At 43.3% G+C, this 16,780-nt stretch overlaps 1 protein-coding gene across 1 annotated transcript in view; it reads right to left on the reverse strand.

The window, feature by feature from the left end:
• Positions 1 to 16,780, reverse strand: part of LOC148505664 (uncharacterized) — a 282,403-nt gene that overhangs the window by 180,249 nt on the left and 85,374 nt on the right. The gene's annotated exons all lie outside the window — the stretch shown is intronic.

Below are 16,780 nucleotides of genomic sequence, written 5' to 3' on the forward strand. Positions count from 1 at the left end.
CATTATCAATTAAGCAGGTAAAAGGTCTGGAGTTGATTCTAGGTGTGACATTTGCATTTGGAATAATTTGCTGTCGACTCTCAATATGAGATCCAAAGAGCTGTCTCTATCAGTGAAGCAAGCCATCATTAGGCTGAAAAATCAAAACAAACCCATCAGAGAGATAGCAAAAACATTAGGTGTGGCCAAATCAACTGTTTGGAACATTCTTAAAAAGAAAGAACGCACCGGAGAGCTCAGCAACACCAAAAGACCCGGAAGACCACGGAAAACAACTGTGGTGGATGACAGACGAATTATTTCCCTAGTGAAGAAAAACTCCTTCACAACAGTTGGCCAAATCAAGAACACTCTCCAGGAGGTAGGTGTATATGTGTCAAAGTCAACAATCAAGAGAAGACTTCACAAGAGTGAATATAGAGGGTTCACCACAAGATGTAAACCATTGGTGAACCTCAAAAACAGGAAGACCAGATTAGAGTTTGCCAAACAACATCTAAAAAAGCCATTACAGTTCTGGAACAACATCCTATGGATAGATGAGACAAAGATCAACTTGTACCAGAGTGATGGGAAGAGAAGAGTATGGAGAAGGAAAGGAACTGCTCATGATCCAAAACATACCACCTCATCAGTGAAGCATGGTGGTGGTAGTGTCATGACGTGGGCATGTATTGCTGCCAATGGAACTGGTTCACTTGTATTTATTGATGTTACTGCTGACAAAAGCAGCAGAATGAACTCTGAAGTGTTTCGGGCAATATTATATGCTCATATTCAGTCAAATGCTTCAGAACTCATTGGACCGCGCTTCACAGTGCAGATGGACAATGACCAGAAGCATATTGCAAAAGCAACCAAACAGTTTTTTAAGGCTAAAAAGTGGAATGTTATGCAATGGCCAAGGCAATCCCCTGACCTGAATCCGATTGAGCATGCATTTCACTTGATGAAGACAAAACTGAAGTGAAAATGCCCCAAGAACAAGCAGGAAATGAAGACATTTGCAGTAGAGGCCTGGCAGAGCATCACCAGGGATGAAACCCAGCGTCTGGTGATGTCTATGCGTTCCAGACTTCAGGCTGTAGTTGCCTGCAAAGGATTTGCAACAAAGTATTAAAAAGTGAAAGTTAGATTTAGGATTGTTTAGTTTGTCCCATTACTTTTGGCCCCTTAAAAAGTGGGAGGCACATATAGAAACCGTTGTAATTCCTACACCGTTCACCTGATTTGGATGTAATTACCCTCAAATTAAATCTGAAAGTCTGCAGTTAAAGCACATCTTGTTTGTTTCATTTCAAAGCCATTGTGGTGGGGAATAGAGGCAAAAATATGAAAATTCTGTCAATGTCCCAATATTTATGCACCTGACTGTATATATATAATATGTGTGTGTGTGTTTGTTTTCAGTTTATAATTAATACCAGCTGGGATACCCGGCGTTGCCCGGGTTGAAGGCTGGACCCTGAAGTACACCTTCAGCCTTAATTTTTTTCACATTCTCCTCGCCTATGACCTGGATAACTTTGCAAATTAGGGGTAAATGACAGTGCAGGCAGCCTATTCTCATATTGTTTGGAATAAGGTATATGAGGAGCAGACTGAATTGCAGAACAGAAATCAGTATAGCTTCCAAAATCACTTGAGTTTCAGTAATCTGAACTGAAGGGGTGATACAGCTGCGAACAGATATGCTATCACAGCTGCGATAGTTATAATATGGAAATGCAGCAGGAGGCGTGATGTCTCCTGCATGCATTAATGATCCGAGCTGCATCTAAGAATGCAGCATCAGATCATCTGCAATACCTTCAGCCTGCTGACTATGGGGTCACGCAAGCTGATCACTGTAGATGAGTAAAAGAAGCCAGGAAGTCTGTCAGCCAATAAAGATCCTGGCCTCTCCACTCCCCCTCCAATGGCGTGACACACCTCCGTTTTGGGATTTAGATGCCTTTGCCACCCCTCCCTGAAACGGCAGCGGGCTGTCAATCACTGACAGTCTCGTGACGGACTGCATATGGGATTGCACATCTGTACTACACATGCACAGTACAGGTCAGACGTGCAGATTCCCAATAAACTAGAATATGCGTGATCCCTGTCACTGCAGCTAAATCACCCACTGCAATCTCTGTGCAGACCAACATTGAAGACCATGTCTAGCAGGGTTGTCATTGGGTGGAATGCTGGGACTGGAGTACCATTTCTGGATAGAAGGGGGTCTTCCTGTAGTGGCACTGTGTGGCTGTGATCAATCTCCCCTGCTGTTTGTAATCTCTATGCTATTCTTTGCCAGGATCAAAGATTGTGGATTTATTATGTTGCCTGTCGCAGTCTGAATGTATCAAGTGCTGAGCTGCTCATGAGCCTGCCAGGCACTCTGCTAAAACCCCAGGGTGGCTGCTCTGAGAGGAAACAGTGAGTGAAATGCTAATAATGCACACTGTTTAATGTAAAAATGTATCATGCAAACACAGAGGGCTGACTAACTCCGTATTTCATGCATGTAGCTATTGGAAAAGTGATATAACACAGCACTTTGGAAGAGATGAGAGTGTGTATGAAGCCAGCCCACTGAACCTGTGTAATTTAAGAGTATCCCAGTTTTATAGGATTTGTGTGACGAAGTTCAAACCTAGGTAAAAATCTAATCCTGGTGAAACTACACCACCATGCCAAATTTGGTGGAGCCAAGTACAAAACTCTGGCCATGCATAAAGGAAAGACAGACACACACACTTTCACACTTATTATATAGATATTGTGCACTAATTACATGTCTCATTGTTAGGCATCAATTAAACTACAAAAACTGTAATACATCAGGAACATTTCTCTGTCTCCTGTACCCAAACTATAAATATGCTCAGAAAAGTATATTCTATGCCCGAATGATGAAGGAAGCACCAATCCGTATCAGCAGAGCATTCACAAACAGCCAATCTCAAGCTCTGCTATAGAAAGGATTGCAAATGTTGAAGATTTTTATTGTCTAGACCTTTTAGGCTATTTTATCCACTGAAGAGATTTCTCATCTCATGTCCATAAAATTAAAATATTGAAAAAACATGTACATTGTTATCAAAGTGGAAAACATATAGTTGTTCAATATATGTGTGGTCTCATAATCATACATAAACAAATTAGCATATGATTTGGCCATATTAGACCCCATCGCTGTACCTTGCAATTGGAGGAAAAACACATTTTCAAACAGAAAATAATTCTTGTGCAAATCTAGCAGCCCTCTTAGGATTAACTTTTCTACATGTGTCAAAGTCTATTGTGAGTAGAACTTTCCAGACCAATCTTTACAAGAAAAAGACAGATAAAAACACATTACTTGCAGCGTTTTCATCCCAATCCCTTGAAAAAAGAATTACCTTTCTCTCAGTTAGTGCCAGCAGTGAGAATTGTGTCAGAAGCTTCTGAATTACCCAATGCCCTTCATAAAATGGGTCAGAATTGTATTCAGCATGGCTATGACACTGAGATTGATGAGACCATTGCCAGATGTCTAACACTTGATTGGGACACTACATTACAAACTCCTCAAAAGGACACTAAACTTGACCGTTTAGTATTTGCAGCACTTTTTCCATCTCCTCTGCTCGCATGAATGATTAGATTATAAAACACTGGCATATTGTGAAATCGGACATCGTGATAGGGGAAGTTTGCCAAGTTGTACCTTTCTTTGCAAACAAATGGAGCTGAAACTTAAATTTAAAAAAAAGTCCTATTGCCAAGAACAGTAATTGGTTGTTCTTACGGAATGGTTCATATTGGTGTAACGAATGGGTGAACTGCCGATTTCTAATGGTTGGTGATACATTTGAACATCCAAGGAGTGGTATTTCAACACTGCATGACATGTGAAAGTAAGTATATAGTCTACGTGATTTTGTGCCCCTGTCAAAAAATGTACATTGGTAAGATAGTACGGATACTCTAGGCACGGATTGCGGTACAACGCTCCTCTATTAAAAAAGCAGTTCTGTAGGATTCGATGTTTGTTTGCTGCAAAGAGAGAGTGAATTCATTTATACATTTAATACACTTAATCCTCATGGTCTCATGAGGAACTCCATTTCAGTGTTTATATATATATATATATATATATATATTATTTTGGGCACTGTAGTTTCAGCAGCCGGACCCAGGGCCGTAACTAGGGTAGTGCGAACTGTGCCATGGCACAGGGCAGGGGGCACTGTTTGGGCCTGTCAATTTTTTTGTTATCATTCTTACTTAGAGCATCCTCTTCTTTTATCCCCAGCATCTCCTGACGGCCTAAGGAGTACCCCTATCTCTTCCCTAGCCTTTCCCCATGAAGCCATGGCCCTTTTTCAGGTGCACTATGTTGTGTCCCTATCTAAAAAATGAAGGATGAGGGGGGGGTCAATGCTCTCTCTGGCACAGGGCACCAAAAAGTCTAGTTATGGGTCTGGCCGGACCTAGTTAATATTTTCAGCTCCGGGCCGGCCGGAAGTCACGTGAGTCTGCCATGGATTATGGGTACTGTAGCTCCAGCACCCAGAGGCTAGCGTTTACGGCGGCTGATGACCTCTTCCAGATATTAGACCAGGTAAGTTTAATGTGTGCATTGTCTTGTTGTTTAAATAGTCTCATGAGCAATTGTATGGTTGGTCCTTGAGAAAGCTGGTCATACCAAAGAAACAGCCATTGGGCCATTCATCTGCTACATTCCAAATACTGGGCACTTTGATAAGTATACTACCATACAGTATATGCTGCTGTGGAATAGCATTTTTGTTGCTATGGCTTTTTGCCTATGGCTTAATTTATGCGACATTACTGATTTTGAACACTGGACATTTAATTACGTATACTGCCGTACAGTTATGCTGCTTTATTTGGATCTAATTTTGCGCTATAATAGCATGAAGATTATAATTAAATATAATTTTACTAGTATGCCCGTGGAGAACATTTCGCCAAGTTGTACCCAGAACATACGTACGGAAAATGCTTCGCTAGCTAATCGCTAGATCATATGTTAATACGACAGAATCGGGAAATAAAAGAGGTGGTGAAACATAAATTCACATTTAATGTCAGTTTGAGTAAGATTGAAATTAAAAACGTATAATATCGTTGACAGAATTTTTCAGGTACGTAATGAAAATAGAGTAAAATTATTACCTTAGTTTACTGAGCAAGTATATTACATCAGAAACGTATAATATTATTGCAACAGTTATTTATGTATATTATTTTTGGTGTAATATTCCCTTTATATAGTGGAAAACATGCCACCTGTTTATTTATACTATACATCAGTGGTGTCAAACTTGAGCCCTCCAGCTGCTGTGGGACTACAAAACCCAGCATGCCCTACCACAGTTTTAGCAAGCTCTAATAGCAAAACTTTGGCAGTGCATGCTGGGATGTGTAGTTCCATTTGCAGCTGAAGGGCTCGAGTTTGACACCACTGCTATACATGCTTTATTACATAGGTACACATACTGTATACTTATAAACATACAGTCATACATATAAAAAGACCCCATGTGCATATTTGCACATATATTCATATATGCAGAAATACAGGTACATATACTCAGACATAGAAATACACTTATACACAGAAACACATTTCCAGAAGTACCTACTATGCCACAATGGCTGCAAACTTCAGTCTCAGCCCTGCAGCTGGCTCTGTCTCCTCGTGTTCAGCTATGTATTCCCCAAGGGAAGTGGGGAGGAGAGAGAAGGAGAGGAACACTGCCTGGGAAGGGCGCCTGAGCTTGTTTCACAATGGACTTCAACCGATGACATCAGCGCTGTGACAGCCCGGGCAGCCAGACCAGTGTGGGATGATGATGATGGGTCACAGTTGGGTACAGGATAGTGGCGGCTGATGAGACATCATCTGATGACGTCAGAGCTGTGACAGCTTGTCCAATAAGCATTACAATAGCTCCTACTTGTAGGGTTAGCTTATGTGGGGGCAGGATTGAAGGTGTTGGCTCGTTTGGACTGTATTAAGGGCCTGATTCAGAGCCGCTCGTAAGCGACCGCTCGTTCGCTCCGAGCGATGTTCGCACAACTGCGCATGCGCCAACCAGTCATTGCGGTCGGAAATCGTGCGCTCGTAATACAGCGAGGGGCTGCTAATTTGAGTGACAGGATGAGGCGTTTGTGGGTGGTAACAGGAAAGGTGCTTGAAAACGGGGGAGTGGAGATCCGAACGCAGGCGTGCCAAACGGTCAAAACGCCGTTTTATGGGAGTGCATAATTAGCAAAGGAGCGTCATCGACCACGTCACTTGGTTGTCTTTTAGCCTGAACTGCTCGCAGTGATTGCGGGAAGTAAATCCTACCAGAAGCACTGCGAGCAGTTCATACGCCTTTCGATGTTCCCGATTAATCTAATAAATAGTGGAGATGACGTGTGATGCGAACGGCAAAGGGGCGTCTTTAGAAACTAGCGAGCGCATTTTTCGGACGCTCGCTCAGACATAGAGGCGTCAACAGACCGCAAAGGGCGAGCACTCAATTTAAATATCCGGACCCTTTTTAAGAACGAGCGTCCGGGTCTGAATCAGGCCCTAAGTTTAAAGGTCCATGAGCTTTCCTTTTTGAGTGTGGTGGTGATGTCATCACCTCTGATGGCTAACAATAGCTCGTCAAGTCCATAGTCCTTCAGGAGAGGAGAGTTGCTATGGTTTTTATAAAGTGTCTGGCCACTGATGTTAGTTTCTTAAATTTTTGAAGATCTACAGTCAGGTGCATAAATATTGGGACATTGACGGAATGTTCATATTTTGGCCTCTATTCACCACCACAATGGCTTTGAAATGAAACAAACAAGATGTGCTTTAACTGCAGACTTTCAGATTTAATTTGAGGGTAATTACATCCAAATCAGGTGAACGGTGTAGGAATTACAACGGTTTCTATATGTGCCTCCCACTTTTTAAGGGGCCAAAAGTAATGGGACAAACTAAACAATCCTAAATCTAACTTGCACTTTTTAATAGTTTGTTGCAAATCCTTTGCAGGCAACTACAGCCTGAAGTCTGGAACGCATAGACATCACCAGACGCTGGGTTTCATCCCTGGTGATGCTCTGCCAGGCCTCTACTGCAAATGTCTTCAGTTCCTGCTTGTTCTTGGGGCATTTTCCCTTCAGTTTTGTCTTCATCAAGTGAAATGCATGCTCAATCGGATTCAGGTCAGGGGATTGACTTGGCCATTGCATAACATTCCACTTTTTAGCCTTAAAAAACTCTTTGGTTGCTTTTGCAGTATGCTTCGGGTCATTGTCCATCTGCACTGTGAAGTGCCGTCCAATGAGTTCTGAAGCATTTGACTGAATATGAGCATATAATATTGCCCGAAACACTTCAGAATTCATTCTGCTGCTTTTGTCAGCAGTCACATCATCAATAAATACAAGGGAACCAGTTCCATTGGCAGCTACACATGCCCACGCCATGACACTACCACCACCACCATGCTTCACTGATGAGGTGGTATATTTTGGATCATGAGCAGTTCCTTTCCTTCTCCATACTCATCTCTTCCCATCACTCTGGTACAAGTTGATCTTTGTCTCATCTGTCCATAGGATGTTGTTCCAGAACTGTAATGGCTTTTTTAGATGTTGTTTGGCAAACTCTGGTCTTCCTGTTTTTGAGGCTCACTAATGGTTTACATCTTGTGGTGAACCCTCTATATTCACTCTTGTGAAGTCTTCTATTGATTGTTGACTTTGACACCTGGAGAGTGTTCTTGATTTGGCCAACTGTTGTGAAGGGGTTTTTCTTCACCAGGGAAATAATTCTTCTGTCATCCACCACAGTTGTTTTCCGTGGTCTTCCGGGTCTTTTGGTGTTGCTGAGCTCTCCGGTTCGTTCTTTCTTTTTAAGAATGTTCCAAACAGTTGATTTGGCCACACCTAATGTTTTTGCTATCTCTCTGATGGGTTTGTTTTGATTTTTCAGCCTAATGATGGCTTGCTTCACTGATAGAGACAACTCTTTGGATCTCATATTGAGAGTCGACAGCAACTGATTCCAAATGCAAATGTCACACCTAGTATCAACTCCAGACCTTTTACCTGCTTAATTGATAATGAAATAACGAGGGAATAGCCCACACCTGTCCATGAAATAGCTTTTGAGTTGATAGTCCCATTACTTTTGGCCCCTTAAAAAGTGGGAGGCACATATAGAAACCGTTGTAATTCCTACACCGTTCACCTGATTTGGATGTAATTACCCTCAAATTAAATCTGAAAGTCTGCAGGTAAAGCACATCTTGTTTGTTTCATTTCAAAGACATTGTGGTGGTGAATAGAGGCCAAAATATGAAAATTCTGTCAATGTCCCAATATTTATGCACCTGACTGTGGGGCTGATTCAGAGCCGCTCGTAAGCGGCAGTACGCTCGTTCCGAGCGATGTTCGCCCATCTGCGCATGCGTACGGTTTTTAGTACGCATGCGTGAACCAGTCAGTGCAGCCGAAAATCGTATGTTCGCTAAATAGCAAATGCCTGCTACTTGACAGGCATTTGTGACAGGAGGAGGTGCTTGAAAACGGGGAGTGGAAATCAGAACGCAGGCGTGCTTAAAGGTCAAAACGGGCGTTTTATGGGTGTGCATAATTAAAACAGCAGCGTCATTGACCTCGTCAAATGGTTGCTTTATAGTCAGAACTGCTCGCAATATAGTGGTAGGAAAAACCAACCACAAGAATAGCGAGCAGTTCATACGCTGTTCGATGTACTCGATTAATCTATTAAATAGCGGACATGACGTATGATGCGAGCGGCCAGGGGGCGTTTTTATCAAAATTTCGAACGCAATTTGTGCTCGCTCGTTCAGACTTAGAGGTGTGAACTGACCGCAAAGAGCGAACGGTTCATTTGAATAGCCACCCCTTTTTTTTTAAACGAACGACCGCAAATAGCGAGCGGCTCTGAATCAGGCCCTGTATGTATATATATAATATACATTTCTTCCTTTTTCTCCTATACAAATATATATCTGCTGAATAAAATTCTTATTCATCTGGTCCTTTCAACTTAACTAATAATCATATGTCTAAAATACTGGAGAGAAGAACAAGAGACATCTTCCTGATATCCTAGAATGGGTTTACGACACGCCCTTTGACAAGTTACTAGGGTACAGGGGATTTAAACTCGGCTATGCGGTCGGTTCGGTTTGCCCTGAGGAAGCCGGACATCTGGCGAAATGTGCATAGGCATATTAACTAACTGGGGGCCTGATTCAGACCCGCTCGCGAGCTCACAGCGCTCGCAAGCGGGTCGATGGTCCCCCACTGCGCATGAGCGCGCCATGGCTGGCTCCGGCGTGCGCATGCGCGAGATCCGGCCAGCGACGGGCGCTCCGTCGCTACGGGTCTCGCGCCAAAACGGGGCAGCTGTTGATTGTGATTGACAGCTTGCCCCGTTTTGGAGGCGGGCAAATGGCTGGCCAAATGGAGGCGTTCCCGAAGGAACGCCTGCCGTTTGGGGGTGGCCCCACTGACATCACGAGTGATGTCAGTGGTGAGCTTCCGACTCTATTAGAGCCGAAAGCTCACTGGGGCTTGCGGGAACGAGACCCTACCACAAGGGTCTTGTTGCAAGCCCCGATGGTCATGACCATCGCGACCATCACCTGGCCGCTCGCTAAAGCTGTGGGTGGTCAACCACAGCTTAGCAAGCGGCCAGGAGGCCGTCTTTAAAACAAAAAACAAGGGACGCCCTGATTCAGAGCGAGCGCACTCAAAGAGCATCCGGCTCTGAATCAGGCCCTGTGTCCTTTAATGTGAACTTAACTAAAATGAATACAGTGTGGTAGTTGAAGCAGCATTGTGTATAATTGCAGCACTCATGTCTCGGCCAAACTCGAGCGGCAGAAAGCAGGCACTGACTAGTGCAACACCGGAGCCTAAGCCGGGGCTCCAGTGAGCATATTATTTTCCAGCAGGGATCATGGGTCCCGGCCAGAGCTTGCGTGCAGCGTTTGCTACAGCCACATGTCTGTGGGGTCAATCCTATTAGGTGCGAATTGCGAGTAGCGAGTTTGTTTCTTGAAACTGGCACACCGCAGCGAAGCGCGCTCACGAGAATTTTCCAATCCAATTAAAAATGCCTATTTGCACTACTCGCAGCACAGGGGTGCGAATTGACTGCCAAATGAGATTTGCGAGAAATGCATGAAAATGTGGGAAGACCATCATGGAACCCCCAAAATGGATAATTTCGTTAGCAGGACCCTATAGAAGGCGGTTTGTGGGCATTAGGAAGTTACTGTAGGTTTTGAAATGGTGTCAAATGGCTGATTGTTGTTGTTGTTTTTTTAAAAATGCAGGAAAATTATAAAAAAATCTAACTTTTTTCGTTTAATCTCAAACAAATTAAACAAAAAATTTAGAAAAACAGAGTGATTTGGGGGTACTTTGAAAGATTGAAAAAAATTATAAAACAATTATTTTTCAACTAAAAAATTTTTGTAATTAAATTTGGGGTGCCTAAACTAACGAAAAAGTTTGGCCTTTTTTTTTTTTACCCCCCCCCCAAAAAAAAATTTAAATATTTTGACTAATAAAGCTAATTGGTCATTAAGGAAGGGGGGTGTCCAAGGGGTGTTCAGCAGTGTCCCTACATTTTAAAATAAAGATTTTCCTTTCCATTTCTCACCCTTAGGGAGGTGCGAGTGGAAAGTTGTGAATTCAGTCTAATATATAGGACTGTAATCTATATAAAGGCAGAATTATCTAAGAGAGATCCTATGCCAAATATATACTGAACATATAGGGTTGCACATTGTCCCCATTATCTATGGTGAAAATAAATCTGGCTGCTCTAAAGAAATAACCCCCAAAATCACAAAAAACACATGAAAGAAGTTCTAATATCAGTAGTTCATGCAAATTATAAACATCATAAGACAAGTGGAACAGTCTGAGAAAATAACAGACCATATTATCCCTGAGAATGAATAAAGTGTATCAACCATATTGTACTACTAAATAATGATTAACTCTCTACACTGTAACAACTATTCTTGTCCTGGATTATATTAAGAATACTGGCAATTCAGCACATTAATTTATATGATACTAGATACTCAGATGAAGTTGACAAGGAAAGATATATATATATATATATATATATATATTAGTAAATTAATAAGACAAGGATACAGCAGTTATTTAATTTATATCTTCTAATCCTTCTATTAAAAACTTCACAACACGATTGAACAACACGGTTGACAATTACAACTCAACAAATTTGAGACCCAGTTTAATTTGACCAAAGGAGAATACAAAGTGCTACAAAACCCCAATAATTATAAAGACATTGTTATCCGTATGGTGGACAAAGGAGGTGGAATTGTGGTTCAAGATCTTCATCTGTATAAACAAGAAATATATTCCCAACTCAGCGTACGGTAAATTAACACAAGATCCGACAGAAGTATTTAAAAAGGAACTGGATGGAATTTTAGCACAAGCCGTGCTTGATAACATAATTTCTAAGAAAATTGCTGATGGTTTAAAGCAGTAGTTCCCGGTTACTCCATTACTCTATACACTTCCCAAACTCCACAAAACTAAAAAATCCACACGGCGTCCAATTATCACCGTATGTGACTCCCTTTACTACAAATTTGGCAATATCTTGATTTTCATCTTCAACCAGTCATACAGCCTAAAGAAACTTTTCTAAACGATACTTCCTTTTTACTTAAATTGGAAAAGTGGAACCAATCTTTTTCTCAACGTCTGCTTTGCACCATAGATGTCGAAAGCCTGTACACCAATATTCCACACCAGGCTGGCTTAGAGGCTACTAGATGTTTGCTTACCAACAACCCTAAATTTGATGGACCAGATGTGGATTTCTTTATAAGGTTCCTTGAGTTTACCTTAACTCGTAATTATTTCCTCTTTGATGGGCAGTTTTACATCCAAAAGCTCAGTTGCGTGATGAGTTCGTGTGTGGCACAGAGCTACGCCAATGTCTATATATTTGAAGTCGAAAAGGATTTTTTTTTTCAATACCTGAAAGAGCTAATAAAATCAAAGGCTATACAAGGTACATAGATGACGTCTTTTTGCTATGGGCTGGTGAAGAAGAGGACTTTAGGTGCTTAATCTATAGTATGAATCAATCCAGTGACAGTTAAATTTACCTGTGAGACTAGTTTTCAATCTATTTTGGACATGTTGATTTGTGTCAATGACAAAGTAATGTGTAACTCCATTTATCATAAAAAACGGATAGAAATACTTCTCTTGAAGCTGGTAGCCACCATCCTCAACCCCTCAAAAGAAGGCTTCCCTTCTCTCAATTTTTAAGGGCTTTCCGTATTTGCAGTGATTTGAATGATGCTATCACAGAGATTGATCTGATGTTCAACAAATTTATCAGTAGAGGTTACGATCCTAAGATGTTGAAACAGGCCAATGCCTTGCTACCATCTCCAAAGAAGGATACCTAGGAGAAAATAATTTGGGTTAGTTAGTGACTACACAACGGTTAATCACCAATTAACTAAGGTTGCCAAACAGACATGGCCCTTGATCAATGAGGATCCGGACCTCCCTGCCCTGAAAATTTTTTATTTCCCTGCTACAGAAGAGGATGCAATTTAAAAGATAGATCTATTGGTCCACAATGATGTGACAGGTATGAATATCCAGACTCCATAACACTTCCTCACCAGGAAACCCGTTAACTTTTAGTGTATTGGATGCACCACATGTTGCTATCTGGAGACTGGTGACCTTTTTACGCATCCGAGATCTGGTAAAAAGTATAAAATCAGATACCCGCTCACCTGCACTTCACGCTTTGTTGTTTATTACATCAAATGCCCTTGTGGACTTGTATATGTAGGTAAAACTACTAGAATGTTCAAAGAGCAGATGGCTCTCCATCGTTCATCCATAAGGCCAGCTCTGGAGGGCAAAAGTTCGGATCTGCCGGTACCAAGGCATTTCAAACAGTATCACCACAACTTGGCATGTCTAAAATACAAGATGATTGACTGGGTTTCTCCCAGGTTGATAGGGGGCGATAAGGGCAGAATCCTGCTGCAAAACGAATCTTTCTGGATTCACGAGTTACAGACTGTATCTCCTTTAGGTCTCAATAAACAACTATCGTTGGCATGCTGCATTCAAGCAGTGCTTTTCTTGATCGTTTTGAGTATTAATGTTCTTTCCTTTCAGGTTATGCATATTTTATGCTTATTAAGTTTTGCCTCATGTCGATGCGGGGGCATTCTACATCCATTATCCTGATTGGTCTATTCTTATCCCACAGATTCCCTATGTTTTATTCCTGTCTATATTTTGTTTATGCTGTTCCCATGGTGATGGGTTCCACTCGGTAATCTCCAGCCCCGCCTACTGAGGCTGTCGTGATGCCGGTGCATGGTGCGCACTTTGATGACGTCATCGCGCCTTGGATTGTGGGTGCTGGCTTGCTACACAGGGTGATTCTTCTGTATAAAGGTACAGTATGTGTTATATGTTTATTTGGTGTTCCTGACAAAATGATGTTAATCATGAAACATTAAAATTGACACTTGTCTGTCTGCCTTGATTGTAGTGGAATGCCAGCTGATTTTTACCTGAGAGATAGATATATATATATATATATGTATAATTTAGTAAGTTAATAAGACAAGGACACAGCAATTATTTATTTTTAACATCACTTTATTTCCAAACTTTTGTCAAACATTTTAATAGAAAATTTCAGTACTCATCTATAGTAATGCCCCTTGAGGTACTGCCCCTGTAGTAGTGCCCATATAGTAATGCCCCTTGAGGTACTACCCATGTAGTAGTGCCCATATAGTAATGCCCCTTTAGTAGTGCCCATATGTTAATGCCCCTGTAGTAGTGCCCATTTTGAAATGCCCCTGTAGTAGTGCCCACATGTTAATGCCCCTGTAGTAGTGCCCATATGGTAATTCCCCCATAGTAATGCCCCTGTAGTGCCCCCATTGTAATGCCCCTGTAGTAGTGCCCATATTGTAATGCCCTTGTAGTAGTGCCCACATATTAACGCTCCTGTAGTAGTGCCCATATGGTAATGCCCCTGTAGTAGTGCCCATATAGTAATGCCCCCATAGTAATGCCCATAAAGCAGCACTGCTGAGGGACAGGATAATGGAGAGACAGTGGGGTGGTGGATGGGAGGAGTATTGCTGGGAGTAGTAAGGGGCGGGGTATTGGGGGTAGCAGTGACATACAGCACTGCTGAGGGACAGGATAATGGGGTGAGAGCAGGAGACAGTGGGGTGGTGGATGGGGGGAGGGTATTGCTGGGAGTAGTAAGGGGCGGGGTATTGGGGGTAGCAGTGACATACAGCACTGCTGAGGGACAGGATAATGGGGTGAGAGCAGGAGAGACAGTGGAGGTGGTGGATGGGGGGAGGGTATTGCTGGGAGAAGTAAGGAGCGGGGTATTGGAGGTAGCAGTGACATGCAGCACTGCTGAGGGACAGGATAATGGGGTGAGAGCAGGAGACAGTGGTGATGGGGGAGGGTATTGCTGGGAGTAGTAAGGGGCGGGGTATTGGGGGTAGCAGTGACATGCAGCACTGCTGAGGGAATCAGTATCAGTGTCCCGCGGTGGGGGGGAAGTTAGGGAGAGCACAAAGCATAGCATAGCAGAGCAGCGAGTGTGCAGAAGGTGAACAGATGCCTCTCGGAGAGTGCTGGGCAAGCACCCTATAGTGACGTAAACGGGGGTTGCCGCGTGGCTCTGCCCCGTTTTCCAGATGCCCTGCCCCTATGTGGGAAGCCCCACCCCCTTTTTGGACGCACGCACCATAGGCGCGCGAAGGGTCCCTCTTCCCGGCTTTCAAAAATTGGGAGGTATGATAGTGGGTGATATAGGAGAATATCCAATTATGTGCAGGTTTACATAAAATCTCGCACCTGCAGGGTTTTATTCACAGGTGCGACTGGGTGCAATTTTTTTTTATTTTATTGCTCTAAATTTTTTTGGAGCGCCTCCAATTTTTCCTGAAATACATATTTTACACAGACAGCTTCCAAATTGCGGCCGGGCACATTACAGGTTCTACTCCTAAAGGTGCGTACACATACACACGTAACGATTTTTTCAACGATTTAACTATAACGACGATGAAGGAAAATCGTTGAAGCGCGCTCCCGTTTGTAGTTCATTTCAGACTGTCCAACATAACGATTTTCATTAAGGGAAGGAACATTTTTCGTTCATCGTTGTAAAAATTGTTTATTACACTTCAAAAAATCGTTCACTTTTTCAAGGGAAAATCTGACAGATAATCGTTGGTTACAAAATCGTTACGTGTGTATATGCACCTTGATGGTGTATACACACGGTCAGATTTTCCTTCAGGTCTGTACAATAACTATTTTAAAAATCGTTCAATCATTCATATCTGAAGGATAATCTGACGTATCCGACATGTTTGTCAGATGAACGATAAGCGCTCCCGCTTGTCGGGTAACGATATCTGACCTCTGATGTGTTTGCAGCCAGATTTCATTCATTTTAATACAGGCAAAAATCGTTCATAGTTCATAGGTCATGAAATCGTTAGTAAAATCGTTCGTAGTTCATCGTTTGTCTGACAGATCTGACCGTGTGTATGCACCTTAACCCGCATACACAACACTATCACATTAGCCCTAAACAAACCAGTAACTACATCTCCCATACGCCCCCTCCTCCTCCCAGCATCCTCCGCCGCAACTTTCCCAGCAGCGGAGCGGGAACACATCGGTAAGATACCTGTGTTCCGTGCCGCAATTTACGACAAATGTTTTTGGGATACCGCGGGCATTGGGAGCGTGCATACCAGGGGTAATCCAAAATTGGGCGAGAGGTGCGTGAAGTTTTTTGCGGGCAGAGGGCCTGATTCTGACCCGCTCGCGAGCGCAGGACGCTCGCAAGCGGGTCGATGGTGCCCGAATGCGCATGAGCACGATGGAGGGAGCTCCGTCGTGCGGATACGCGAGACCCGGCGAGCGACGAGGAATCCGTCGCTCGGGGTCTCGCACCAAAGGGGGCGTGCTGTCGATGGTGAGTGACAGCACGCCCCCTTTGGTGGGCGTGCCTGCCAGACGGAGGCGTTCCCATGGGAACGCCTACCGTCTGGGGCCGGCCCCACTGACATCACTAGTCAGTGAGAGTGATTTTGGCTCTGCTAGAGCCAAAATCACTCCAGGGCTTGCGGCAGCGAGACCCTACCGCAGGGTCTCGTCGCAAGCCCGATGGTCTTGACCATAGCGACCATCATCCTGTAACCCACAGCTATGCGAGCGTCCAAGAGGCCGCTCCATTTTTAGGGAGGAGGGCGCTGATTCAGAGCGAGCGCTCTGGTCAGAGCGTTCGTCTCTGAATCAGGCCCAGAACCCGCACTCAATGGGAAATGCCCCATAGTGGGTGATATACAGGGCGGGGAAGAAATAAGGGTAATAGGTAATATATAGGGAGTGTTATAACGACCCCATGCTGAGAGGAGCCCCTGGAAGGGGTAAATAAAAAAGAAAAAACACACGCACCTCTGCCAGTAAGAGAAATGGCGGAAGCCAGACAAGAAATGTGATAACGTCACAAACGGGTATCTTACTTCCGCTATAACGGAAGCCGCGGTGGAGCAGATAGTGTGGAATGCACAGGGCGGAAGTCAGGTGGACCGCACAGGCCGGAAGTCGGGTGTGTAACGTCCTGCGGGTGAGAGCGAGGAGGCCGGGCATGGGGAGAGATACAGTGATG

Source organism: Taudactylus pleione, unplaced genomic scaffold, assembly GCF_031769625.1.
Source record: "Taudactylus pleione unplaced genomic scaffold, aTauple2 ptg000445l, whole genome shotgun sequence".
Classification (NCBI taxonomy): domain Eukaryota; kingdom Metazoa; phylum Chordata; class Amphibia; order Anura; family Myobatrachidae; genus Taudactylus; species Taudactylus pleione.